Raw genomic sequence first — 13,469 nt, 5'->3', positions numbered from 1 at the left:
TCTATCTCCTATACTTACGTACTTCGAATGTGAAGTTTCTGAAAAACACCCTAAACTGCAAATTACTTCTCTGAATCTTTGAAAAATGTTGATGAAGCAGCAAAAACTGTAAACGATCTTAACAGCCAAAAGTTTGATGATAAAGAATAGTGTGTTGGCAAAGCTCAGAAAAAGAAAAGGTTTGGAACTGGAAAACGGATTGAGCAAACTATGAAGAAGGCTGTGGACAAATCACAAAGACTAAATCTGCCTTCAAAGAATCCAAATGATTCAGTGCCTGCTGAAATCATTAGCGAATACCTTGCTCCTTACTCTAAACCCTTACAGACAATATTCTTCATCATCCTCTGATCTTAGATATTCTAAGATATCATCATATATTCATTATAAATATCTTCGATGTTTCTGAAGATATCTTCATAACTATTGTTATCTGAAATCATTTACCTCTTCGCGCTATCTGTGTTACATCATAAAAGAAACTATTTTAGTTTCTAAATTCTGAAACCTTCGAGTTTAAAATATGAATGTTTTTGAAGTAGTGTTGGGAACTGAAGCATGAGTTAGTATAATATAATGACACTTGATCAACGTGATTATATTACAGTAAGTCATTCTGAGTTTCTAAGGAGACATGATGATTCACAGACCATAACGTCGTCATGTGTTATGTTACACGACTCTTACATTCTATCTAATCTCTAAACATATTAAGAACATATCTTCTTGATAATTCTATTTTTCTGGATATTCTGGTAATTTGACAAGTCAGATTGTGCTATTACCATTTCTTTCTTAGAACATTAACTATGTTCGTTCTAAAATTCATATCTACAAATTCTGGACCATTATTCGCTTGACTTGAAGTCGGGAAGAGGAGACAAGAGCATGAAACTCTTAAAAAGAAAAATATAAAGCCCGACAATGACACATAAATTACAAACCATGCATATCAATACGTATTGCAACGTAAAGGCACGGGAAAATTAAGAACACTATAACCCCAAGGTAATAGTAGAAGAAAATTAATTCCTCCAGTGGCAGATGAAAAAGAAGAATGAAGGATACGATAGCCAAGAAAATATCAAGAATCAGAACTGGATTAAGCATATGGACGAATACTTTAAAGTATGAATTAAGGGAGAAAGAATAGAAGGTATGAGCTGTGAAAATAAGGAAACAAAGAGGGTGGATTTATAAGACAGAGCAATCAAGACAGATCATCGCGTTTAACCAAAGAGGATTCTAATTTCCTTAATTACCGAAGAACCAAATCTTATTACGAAGATTTCCTCTAAAATCCCTTAAATTCCGAAAATCAACTGTGACTATGTCACTGGTTAAAACAAATCTGCATTTTCTCATTTCACTCTTTTGTGATAACTTCACTCGTACGCTCCACATAAACAAATTATTTTATCCATGCTACCCACTGATGATAAAACTCTAATTTTTAGCTAGTATGCGTCATGAAAACATACTTATTGTCAGCCATGACCATCTCAATCAAATTTCGGGACAAAATTTCTATAACGGGTAGGTATTGTGACAACCCGGAAATTTCCGACCAAATTTAAAATTTATCTTTATATTTTTCCGACATGATAAGCAAAGTTTGTTAAGTTAAATCTCAAGAATTTTAAACTGTGTTCATACATTCATTTAACCTTGACCGGATTTCGACAATTCACGAACCATTATTTAATTGGATATGAATATGTATATGTACGTATATATATATATATATATATATATTATAACTTGAGAATATTAACAAAGTATTAAACGTATAATATTTTACATGAACGTATTGGTTTCAATATGTTTATCGATGGAATTACAAGATAAAATCAAATGATTGATTTATCAGATACATTGTATGATTATGAGTCTCTGTTGAGAGGTCCACTTTGATTTAGGAAACATTTCTTTTTTAACGGTATTCGAAATAAATGGTAAAGTAATTTACAAGTAAGAACAAATGTGTCAATTGATGAAGGTTAGACAAAAGTTAGTGGAGAACTAGATTCCATAATATTCGACTAATCTATTTTCAAACGTATGAAAACAATTTCAAAAACTGAGTTATTGTAATCTGTTATTTATAAAGGTAAATTGATTATATAGAATTAGAAGAATTTAAGTAAAGCTTTATATTATATATATATATATATATATATATATATATAGGGGCAGGATCAATGGGGAAGTAACCAATCGGGGGGAAGCGGGGGGGAAGCAAAAAAAAAAATTTCATTTTTTTTGAAATTTTTTTTCCGGCATCAAGATCACACGAAAATATGAACATTTAGAAGAGACACTTCGTGATGAACGTTATTATTTAGGCGGGAAAACGATCGATAAAAATAACATTCAAGATAATATTGTTCGTGAAGAATATGAACGTTTTTTTTTCACGTTTTGTGAAGTAAAATATAGCCCGATTTAGAGTTTAGGGTTTAGGGTTTAGGGTTTAGGGTTTAGGGTTTGGTGTTTTGGGTTTATTCCATAAACCCAAAACACCAAACCCTAAACCCTAAACTCTAAACCGTTCGTGTTAAAAACTCAATCTAAATCCTAAATCTAAACCCTAAACCCTAAATTTCTAAACCCTAATATCTAAACCCTATAAACCCTAATATCTAAACCCTAATATCTAAACCTCAATAGCTAAAACCTCAAAATACGCTCGAAAAACACGATAATTGTTATATATTACTTCTTCGAGCATTTTTCTGCCAAAATAAAAACATTTATCACAAAGTGTCTCTACTAAATGTTCATATTTTCATCTCATCTATAATGTTCGTTAACAAGGTTTTTTCAAAAAACGAAAAAAAAAGTTTTTGCTTCCCCCCGCTTCCCCCCGAATGGTTACTTCCCTCTTGATCCTACCATTATATATATATATAGTGTTTCAAAAATGTAAACGTAATATGACATAATATTTTCTATCATTTAAACAATTGTAAATGAGTCTTGAAATATAATTACTTTTGAAAAACTAAATATGATATTATTAAATAAATATTTTAAACTTATATCTTGAGATAAATATATATATAACGTAGTCATAAAACGTTTTGATTTAAAATAATATATCTTGGTAAACAACGAGACATTAATTTATAGAAGCAAATGACCACAACACTCAAAAGATTAAATTACACTTTGAGTGGGTTAATTTTTCATTAATCTAAGTCTAATTATTGATAAAGGTACACATCGCGAAACGTATAGTACAAGTTTTCTAAGCGTACGAAAGGACGTTCGAAAAACCGGAAGAGGTACATAAATCGAGCGTCAACGTACTATTCATCGGTGCCAAAATTTCAAATCAACTATGAAACGACCAGTCCATATTACTATAAACGCAGTACGTTCTCATTGGTCCCATAGCGAGGTATTTGACCTCTATCTGATACATTTTAGAAAATATTGCATTCGTTTCATAAAAAGTACATCATTATTATACATAATGTATGTTTTAAACAAGTGGGCAATTATTTAAGAAATAATCCCCAAAATACATCGGTTTCCAAATACTACACACGTGACGTAACAGTCGAATATAATACATGACAAAGGTTTTATTGAATGCAACACTTTATTTAAATAAAAGTATGAGACTCCATGCACAGCTTGCTCAGATAATGCAACAGCGGAAGACTTTCTTAAGGACCTGAGAATAAACATGTGTAAACAGTCAACACAAAGGTTGGTGAGATATATAGGTTTATCATCGATATAAATATAGACCACAAGATTTCATAGTTATAAATATTTCAATAAAGATATTCTATAAGTTTTTGAGCGCTTCGGTAACCATACTTAACCATTAATGTGGCATATTCCCTTTATTATGAAATCTCCCTACACTGTACCAAGTGTAGTAAAAACGAAGTACTATGCAACCGTTTACGATACTAGAGCGACTAGCCCGGTTGAGGTTGTCAAACCCGATAGATCTATCAATAGGATTCGCGTATACATATTCTTACAACATGTAAATATTAGTTACCAAGCTATTAGGGAAGATATGCAAAGTGGTACAACTCAACGTAGAATATATTTTAAGTACTTGTGTCTATGGCGTAAAACATAAAATGCATGTATTCTCATCCCAAAATATTTGTAGAGTTTAAAAATGGGACTATATACTCACAGTAGTAAAAGTATATTAATAATAAGTTTTCAACTTATTAAAAATATGACCGTCGTCCTTGGATTCACGAACCTATAACAATAATAACGATTCAGATAATAATACGACATATGAATAAAATAAAGCAAGTTCATAGAATACTTATATAATAATTTTTAACATTTTATGTTAGTAGTCCATTGTTAGTAGTCCTTTGTTAGTAGTCCGAAAATTCCAATAGTCCAATAATCGGTATATATATATATAATCTTAGAATTACCCCACGATGTATTGTATACATATTGTCTTTGCATCAACCCAGAGATGTATTGTATATGTATTGTCTTAGAATTAACTAAGACGTATTGTGTACGTATTGTGTTAGGATTTATCAAAACGTATTGTATACTTATTGTGTTAGGACGTACCAAGAATATTATTATACATATATACAATCACAGAATTAACCAAGATTATAATATTTTGTTATACTACTGATAACATGTCCAAATATATATAGGATATAGGAAAAGTTAACAAGGATATGGTTAATATAGTTTTTATAATATAAATTTCGTCCATACAACGTTAATTTTAGCAGATTTTGTTTTGCTCGCCAAATATTCATTACAACTCCATTTAAAGTGAATCAAATTTTATGGATTCATTAAGAAGTAAATTTTATAAAACCAATTCGAAAAGTTCATCTTTTTAGAGCTTTACCCTCTTTTTATGTCAGTGGACAGATTTGGAAAAATCCCGGCATCCACCCAATATATGATTTTTGATAAAATACTTCCACTTTGTCTAAAATCATGAAAAAAAAAATACTGAAAGTCTTATTTACATATATTAACATATTTCCAAAGTCTTAGCCTCGAACTCAAAGTCTAAGATAGGTTTTTAATTCCCAACCCAAAACAGCCCGCTTTACACTGAATGGTGATTAAAGGATATATGTTAAGTTTTAAGGTGTTCTTCATATGTACAAGTTATAAGTTCTTATATTAACTTAATATAACATCATAATACATATAAATAAGTGTTATTAGAGTTAAGTTAGAAAGATTAGATTAGTTCTTCAAACAAGTTTAGAATCAACTAAACTATGTTCTAGTTTATAAACTTTTATATAGATAGCTATAAATATATGAATTGAACAAGAGTTGAAGTAGAGTTTTTACCTCAATTTTAGAATGTAAAGTTGCTGGAAAGACGTACTAGAACAAAACTTGAGAGAGTTCTTGCAAGTGTGTGTGAAAATTGAAAGTAAAATTTAGAAAATGAATGTGTAAAAATGAGTTAGAAATGGTGCTTATTTATAGGCTTGAAAATTTGGTTTTTAGTGAAAATATCTAAGATAAGTTAAAATGTATTATGTCATGGATGACATACTAAATTGATTAGGTCATGGATGACATATTACACAAATAATTACAGATTTCTATTAGTATATACCAATAGTAAATACTTCTAGAAGCTGTGTATAATACGGGTAAAAATATCGTATGAATGCGAGTAGAATTCTTTGAGAAAATTGAACGAAAATACGAGTATACCTATCCTTTATATGTATTGGTATATTATAAAGTGTATTCAATACTTGTAAGGATGTATTTACACTCGTAATACATTATATGTAAATACATTTTAACATAAGTTAATTACGTCGTTTAAATAGTAATATATATATTGTTTGAAAACTCTTTAAATTAGTAGTATGACAATATATATATAATACTTTGTTAATATACTTAATGAGATATCTAATTATCATATTTTCAAGTTAAATATATATAAATCCATATATATACACAATAATTAAACAATTAAACAATTAAATCAAGTTATGACGTTCGTGAATCGTCAGAATAAAAGGGTGACCAAAAGCTTGTGTAAAACTCTTTTCGGAGGTTCAAGATTTATTAAAATTCATTGCTTATCAAGTCAGAATTATATAAAGATTAAGTTTAAATTTGATCGGAAATTTCCGGGTCGTCACAGTACCTACCCGTTAAAGAAATTTCGCCCCGAAATTTGATCGAGGTCATCATAGCTAACAATAAGAATGTTATTATGATGAATATAAGGTGATTCATAGGGTTTTATCATGATTGAGAAATATGGATAAAATAATTCAATTACTCGAAACGTATGAGTGAAGCTATCGTAAAAGAGTGAAATGAGAAAATAGGGATTCGTCTTATCTTTTGACGTCATCACGGTTGATCTCCAGATTAAAGAAAATCTTTGTAATCTATATAAGATTTGATTCTTCGGCGATTAAGGAAATTATGATCCTCTTCGATTTAATGCAATAATCTGTCTCGATTTCTCTGTCGGATATTTTACTATAAATCAACCTCCTACGTTTCCTTATTTTCACATCTCCCATATTTTATACTTTCTTCCTTTCTTCGTACTTCCAAAACATTCGTCAATATGCTCCATCCAGTTTTAATTCTTGATATATTCTTGACTATCACATTTGTCATTCTTCTTTTTCATCTTCCACCGGAGGAATCCGTTAATTTCTACTATGCTCTTGGGTTTATAGTGTTCTTAGTTTTCTCGTGTCTTTATATTGCTATACGCATCTATATACACGGTTTGTAATTTCTGCGTTGTCTTCGTGCTTACATTTTTTCTTATATTTTGGAGTTTCATGCTTCTGTCTTCTTTTCTCGACTTCAAGTCAAGCGAATAATGGTCTAGAATTCATAGATATGAAATTCGGAATGAACATAGCTAATGCTCTAAGAGAGAAATTGTAATAGCACACTTTGACTTGTGAAATTACCAGAATCCAAAGGAAAAGATAGAACTATCAATAGAATATGTTCTTGATATGTTTAGAGATTAGATTGAATGTAAGAGTCATGTAACATGGCACATGATGATGTTATGGTCTTTGAATCATTACGTTCCATTTAGAAACTCAGCATGACTTACTGTAATATAATTACGTTGATCAAGTGTCCTTATATTATACTAACTCATGCTTCAGTTCCCAACATTACTTCAAAAATATTCATACTTTACACTCAGAGGTTTCAGATATTTAGAAACTAAAATAGTTTCCTTTATGATGTGATACAGATAACGTGAAGGAATAAATGATTTCAGATAAGAATGGTTATGAAAATATCTTCAGAAATATGAAGGATATTTATAATGGAAGATACGATGATATCTTAGAATATTTAAGATAAGAGGATGATGAAGAATATTGTCCGCAAGGGTTTTAGAGTAAGGAGCAAGGTATTTGCTAAGAATTTTAACAAACTCCGAATCATTTGGATTCTTTGAACGTAGATTTCGTTCTTGTGATTTGTCCACAGCCTTCTTCAGGGTTTGCTCAATCCGTTTTCCAGTTCTAAACCTTCTCTTTTTCTGTGTTTTGCTAACATAATATTCTTTATCATCAACTTTTGACTGTTATGGTTGTCTACAGTTTCTGCTGCTTCATTCAGCTTTTTCAAAACTTCATAGTACTGATTCGTAGGCTGAAGTGCTATTTTAGATTTCAGAATTATAGTTCCAGGAAATAACGTTATATGTATATGCAGAAATGATGTGAGATTCAAGAATAATTATTGATGCTTCCTGGGGTTTGGTATGACAATTATTGTTACAAGATGTAGATGGGTACATGACAAGGTTTTATAGTGATCTTTCAGAGAGATTTAAGTCAAAGAGTAATAAAGTTGCTGGTAAGCTTACTACTAATGTGGTGGAATATAAAAGGTTCCCCAGTAACGATGGCGAAAAGACAACATATATATCAAGGTTATAATAAGGCTACTCCGGATGAAAAGTCGAAGTTGTCTTTTTGGAGCTGTGATAAAATTTGCTATTTTGAAAAGGGGTTGTAAAGTTATTTTGGGTAATAATAATGCTAAAGGATCTGACACGGATACGTGTTGAACCTCTGCTTAGGTTCAAGTGTCCTCCGAATGCATATTTATATGCATATATTCATCGTATGTATCGTGTGATTGGTTCATTCTCTCGATTGTTCCTTAGTTGAGATGTTTTCAAGAATTTTGAAGTGTTTAGACGCAGGTTGTCATCGTCAATATCCATAAAATGAATTCGTCGTGAATCTTGAATGATACGAATATCTTTATGAGTTCTGTGAATGAAAGTGATGTTCTAGTATAGTTTGAATTTAAAGTATGATTTTGAAGGATGTAGGAATTTAAGATTGATGGCACATTAGCACTTCTTAAATCTTGACTTGGATTTTGATCTGTCAAAATCAGAATATGTAATTGAATTGGTATGGAAAATGGTTGTCTTGAATTTTGTGAAATGATGTATATTGCTATGAAAGGAGAGAGTATAATTAACGATTGTCGAAACATCATTGAAAATGTACAGTGTAACATATTAATGTGAACTTAAGTATTTCTCGGGTATTACCTACCCGTTAAAATAAAATTTCACAAGTAATATTTTGTACAAAATAATTTTTATTACAGTCTTTATGAAAATATATGTATGTATATTTTCTTCAGATGTAATATGGATTTAATGAGTTAATATTATATTAATCTCATTTGGTTTACGGTTGGAACTAGAAATGAATAATCCCTAAAAATTTAGAGATTACATAATCGCCGCGGAATATTTCTTCAACGTAAATGAAATAATGAATTAATACTTCATCACTCATTATTTTTGGTATCCCTCAGTGCCTGCGGTGCGTATGATGTTGATGCTCGTAATGCGGCTTGCGATGTTGAGGCTTGTGATGTTGTTGGTAATGCTGCTACTGGTGCTGGTAGTGGTTTGATGTGAGTATAGATGATGAGAATTTGTTTTGTTTTGTATTTTGAAAGAAGATGTTTAAAGTTTCTTGAATAAAAAGAGAGGTCAAGAGCTTTATATAGGGAATGAAATGATGTAGGATGCACTTGCTAATGAAGTTTTGCTTTTCATGACAGTAAATTTTTTTTTTTTACTAAATAATTCACCATGCAAGATACGGAGTAAAGGTTGGATAGCCTCAATAATATTAGTAATATTATACTCGTTGCGGCAAATCCTGGAAAGGAGAGAGAAAATGGTGTTAAGAACGGGTTCGCCGGTAAGTGCCTCATGTTCTTCGCCGAGAGGGAAATTTGGTGGGTGGAAAGGATCGCCTTCTTCTCATCTCCATTGACTGAGTCGGCTACGAACCCATCCCCAATCCATCCAGAATAGATGATGGCTAATCGGTTGATCCATTCCGGTTACACTGCTTTCGGAGCTCAGGTGAATATCCATATCGGAATAGCTGTTGGAATCCGATGAACTTGAACCAGTTGAAGGATCCATCTCGTACAGAGTAGGGAAAAGATTTTTGAAATGAAATAAATTATAGGACTAGTTTGGTATTCCTCAATACATAATTTACATATATATTTATAATACTAGAATCCCATAAGTTACGGAGGATTTTTTGAAAGATGTCAGACAAAGTTTACTGTAATAGTTATGCAAAGATATGAATTTGTCTATACACTATCTATGCAATGAATGCAGTAAGACGCGTCTAGACTTAAGATGATAAGCAGGTAATTTCTGACAAAAATTGATAAGTAAAACTTTTGACATACAGCTAAGGTCGAAGTCCAGACCCACTAATGCATCCTAACAACTATCAGTTAGACACACTAATGCAAGACTTGGTTCGCTAAGACCACCGCTCTGATGTCAACTGAAATGACCCGTCCATATTACTATAAACGCAGTACGTTCTCATTGGTCCCATAGCGAGGTATTTGACCTCTATATGATATGTTTTAGAAAATATTGCATTCATTTCATAAAAAGCACATCATTATTATACATAATGCATGTTTTAAACAAGTGAGAGATTATTTAAGAAATAATCCCCAAAATACATCGGTTTCCAAATACTACACACGTGACGTAACAGTCGAATATAATACATGACAAAGGTTTTATTGAATGCAACACTTTATTTAAATAAATGTATGAGACTCCATGCACAGCTTGCTCAGATAATGCAACAGCAGAAGACTTTCTTAAGGACCTGAGAATAAACATGCGTAAACAGTCAACACAAAGGTTGGTGAGATACATAGGTTTATCATCCATATAAATATAGACCACAAGATTTCATAGTTATAAATATTTCAATAAAGATATTCTATAAGTTGTTGAGTGCTACGGTAACCATACTTAACCATTAATGTGGCATATTCCCTTTATTATGAAATCTCCCTACACTGTACCAAGTGTAGTAAAAACGAAGTACTATGCAACCGTTTACGATACCAGAGCGACTAGCTCGGTTGGGGTTGTCAAACCCGATAGATCTATCAATAGGATTTGCGTATACATGTTCTTACAACATGTAAATATTAGTTACCAAGCTATTAGGGAAGATATGCAAAGTGGTACAACTCAACGTAGAATATATTTAAGTACTTGTGTCTATGGCGTAAAACATAAAATGCATGTATTCTCATCCCAAAATATTTGTAGAGTTTAAAAATGGGACTATATACTCACAGTAGTAAAAGTATATTAATAATAAGTTTTCAACTTATTAAAAATATGACCGTCGTCCTTGGATTCACGAACCTATAACAATAATAACGATTCAGATAATAATACGACATATGAATAAAATAAAGCAAGTTCATAGAATACTTATATAATAATTTGTAACATTTTATGTTAGTAGTCCATTGTTAGTAGTCCTTTGTTAGTAGTCCAAAATAGTCCGAAAAGTCCAATAGTCCAATAATCGGTATATATATATATATATATATATATATATATATATATATATATATATATATATATATATATATATATATATATATAGATATATATAATCTTAGAATTACCCCACGACGTATTGTATACATATTGTCTTTGCATCAACCCAGAGACGTATTGTATATGTATTGTCTTAGAATTAACTAAGACGTATTGTGTACGTATTGTCTTAGGATTTATCAAAACGTATTGTATACTTATTGTGTTAGGACGTACCAAGAATATTATTATACATATATACAATCACAGAATTAACCAAGATTATAATATTTTGTTATACTACTGATAACATATCCAAATATATATAGGATATAGGAAAAGTTAACAAGGATATGGTTAATATAGTTTTTATAATATAAATTTCGTCCATACAACGTTAATTTTAGCAGATTTTGTTTTGCTCGCCAAATATTCATTACAACTCCGTTTAAAGTGAATCAAATTTCTATGGATTCATTAAGAAGTAAATTTTACAAAACCAATTCGAAAAGTTCATCCCAAGTAGTAATTTTTAGAGCTTTACCCTCTTTTTGTGTCGGTGGACAGATTTGGAAAAATCCCGGCATCCACCCGATATATGATTTTTGATAAAATACTTCCACTTTGTCTAAAATCATGGAAAAAAATACTGAAAGTCTTATTTACATATATTAATATATTTCCAAAGTCTTAGCCTCGAACTCAAAGTCTAAGATAGGTTTTTAATTTCCAACCCAAAACAGCCCGCTTTTTACCGAATGGAGATTAAAGGATATATGTTAAGTTTCAAGGTGTTCTTCATATGTACAAGTTATAAGTTCTTATATTAACTTAATATAACATCATAATACATATAAATAAGTGTTATTAGAGTTAAGTTAGAAATATTAGATTAGTTCTTCAAACAAGTTTAGAATCAACTAAACTATGTTCTAGTTTATAAACTTTTATATAGATAGCTATAAATATATGAATTGAACAAGAGTTGAAGTAGAGTTTTTACCTCAAGTTTAGAATGTAAAGTTGCTGGAAAGACGTACTAGAACAAAACTTGAGAGAGTTCTTGCAAGTGTCTGTGAAAATTGGAAGTAAAATTTAGAAAATGAATGTGTAAAAATGAGTTAAAAATGGTGCTTATTTATAGGCTTGAAAATTTGGTTATTAGTGAAAATATCTAAGATAAGTTAAAATGTATTATGTCATGGATGACATATTAAATTGATTAGGTCATGGATGACATATTACACAAATAATTTCAGATTTCAATTGGTATATACCAATAGTAAATACTTCTAGAAACTGTGTATAATACGGGTAAAAATACCGTATGAATGCGAGTAAAATTCTTTGAGGAAATTGAACGAAAATATGAGTATAGCTATCCTTTATATGTATTGGTATATTATAAAGTGTATTCAATACTTCTAAGGATGTATTTACACTCGTAATACATTATATGTAAATACATTTTAACATAAGTTAATTACGTCGTTTAAATAGTAACATATATATATATATATATATATATATATATATATATATATATATATATATTTATATTTATATATATATATATAGTTTGAAAACTCTTTAAATTAGTAGTATGAAAATATATATATAATACTTTGTTAATATACTTAATGAGATATTTAATTATCATATTTTCAAGTTAAATATATATAAATCCATATATATACACAATAATTAAACAATTAAACAATTAAATCTAGTTATGACGTTCGTGAATCGTCGGAATAAAAGGGTGACCAAAAGCTTGTGTAAAACTCTTTTTGGAGGTTCAAGATTTATTAAAATTCATTGCTTATCAAGTCGGAATTATATAAAGATTAAGTTTAAATTTGATCAGAAATTTCCGGGTCATCACAAACTATGCACGAGAATATAATATAATATTTAATTAATTCTAAAGATTAAATATATTATATATTAAATAAATATATATATATGTACATATAGGACTGTCGGCAGCAGAATTGAAGTGCATATGAGTTGTCAAGTGTGTTCATGCGATTGCATGGCCAACACACCCAATCCTCATGCAATCGCATGGGGATAGATTTCAGAAATGATCTATAAAAGCTAACTGGTCGAGCACGAATCCATTCATCCTTCCATCTCTCTACTCTCTTTATATATATTATTATTATTATTATTATTATTATTATTATTATTATTATTATTATTATTATTATTATTATTATTATTATTAAGATTAAGATTAATATTAATATTATTATTAATCATATTATTATTATTAGTAGTAGTAGTAGTATTATTAAGTATCTACATAAAATACTACGACGAAGTTATGGGCGAGTTATTTCAAATGAGTTTTACAAGCGGGATAGAGCTAAGGAAATTATGGGTTATAGCTATGGAGGTTATGGGTATTGTTCGGGGGTATACTCTTAAGGTCAATCTAGTGTTTATCATCTCCATTGCGTCTACGTACTTTTCTGCAATATTGAATCTCAATATTGATACGTGAGCACTCATAACTTAACTTTTATATATTAATAGTGTATCC

Source organism: Rutidosis leptorrhynchoides, chromosome 5 (genome assembly GCF_046630445.1).
Source record: "Rutidosis leptorrhynchoides isolate AG116_Rl617_1_P2 chromosome 5, CSIRO_AGI_Rlap_v1, whole genome shotgun sequence".
In the NCBI taxonomy this organism is placed as follows: domain Eukaryota; kingdom Viridiplantae; phylum Streptophyta; class Magnoliopsida; order Asterales; family Asteraceae; genus Rutidosis; species Rutidosis leptorrhynchoides.
This window is presented reverse-complemented; position numbering follows the sequence as displayed.